This window comes from Selaginella moellendorffii, unplaced genomic scaffold, assembly GCF_000143415.4.
Source record: "Selaginella moellendorffii unplaced genomic scaffold, v1.0 SELMOscaffold_104, whole genome shotgun sequence".
Lineage (NCBI taxonomy): Eukaryota > Viridiplantae > Streptophyta > Lycopodiopsida > Selaginellales > Selaginellaceae > Selaginella > Selaginella moellendorffii.
Window position 1 is genome coordinate 137,184 of NW_003314365.1, and position 1,524 is coordinate 138,707.

Sequence of the window (1,524 nt, forward strand, 5' to 3'; positions counted from 1 at the left end):
AATTCGTGAGTTGCTGATGGGGTTGATGGCTGCTTGGAGACAATCTTCTTGATGTTCTGGAGGTCAATGCAGATCTGCTTCATCACTAATTCGGGTGGTTGTAGAGCGAGTTGCCGTTGTATCTTGGCGGCTAACTTCTGCTTCTTTTCCCATTCCCGGAGTTTTGTTGGGCTCTCAGGGCCTTTCTCTTTACTATCTCCGGAATCTCTATCTGGTTGTTGTTGTTTTTCTGCTCGAATTTGTGCTCGGGTTTGTACTGCCATGACTTGAGGATCTGAGTCATCATTGTCGGCATAAGGTAGTTCGTCGGTCTCGACCATCCTTGTTGTTGGTGGTTGCTGCTGGTTTTGATCTTGTTGTCGAGGAGGCGGTGGACCAAGTCTCAGCGGACCGCCTTGGTTTTGAAGTCGAGGTTGCCATGCTCGGTTGTTACAATTGCCTTGGTAGCCATGGTCTTGATAACCTTGGCCTTGGTATCTTCGGTTTTGGTATCTTGGGTATTGTTGGTATCCTTGGTTGTAGTTGTCTCGGTTTGCTAGGTAGTTCCAGTTCGGCGGGTGTTGTTGATCGTTGTAGTTGTTGTTGTAGTTGTTGTTGTAATTGTTGTAATTCTTGTAGCGAGGTTGATCATTCCATTGTCGACTCTGGTGTTGGAAGTTGTTTCTCAACAGTCTCCAGTTTGTTGGAGGTGGTGGCTGGTAATTGTTGAAGTATTGATTTGGATATGGTTTTCGAAATTGCTGTCGGGGATAGTTCGAGACTTGTCAAACTTCTAGAGAATTCAAAATCTGCAAGCTTTGGCATCATGACCTTCTTTGGTACAGATCTGGCATTTGGAGATTTGGAGCTTGTAGTCACTTGCCGGATGTCCTTCGTTCTTGCACTTAGTACACCAAATTCTAGATCGAAATTCTTTGATGTCGGCCTTGGCTTTTCCCTTGAGCTTGTCGATTGTTTTCTTGAGTTTCCGAAGTTTTGACTTGGTGCTTTCTCCGAGTTCATCTCGGAGTTGTCGTTGGAACTACTATCAGAATCTGAGTTATCTGTGTCATCTACTTGTGCTGTCATTCGTCGAGCTTGAACATCTTGATGGGCTCTTGTGAGTTCGAGATAAGTGGCAACGTTGATGTGCGTTGCCGCTTCTTAGAGGGATCGTTGGAGTCCTTGCATGTACCATTGGTAAAGTAATGTTTCGGTGGCACTGTTGCCGCATTTGCTGGCATGTTGAGTGAAGGTTTGAGTGTAGTTGTCGATGGATTGACCAGACTTCTACTTGAGTTTTTGGATCTTGTGAAGTCGTTGGCTTTGAGTGAGGGAAGACTTGAATCGGTCTACGAGCTTGAGTGCGAGGTCGTCGAAACTTGTATTTTGAGGAAGCGTTTGAGCCCATTTGTTGGCTCTCTTTCGAAAGGGTACATCAGAAATAGTATGGAAGTTCAGTCGTCTGGCTGTTGATTCGGATTGCTTCTCGGAACTGTTCAACATGTTTCTTGGCATCTTCTGACTTCAGACCATGAAATAGTG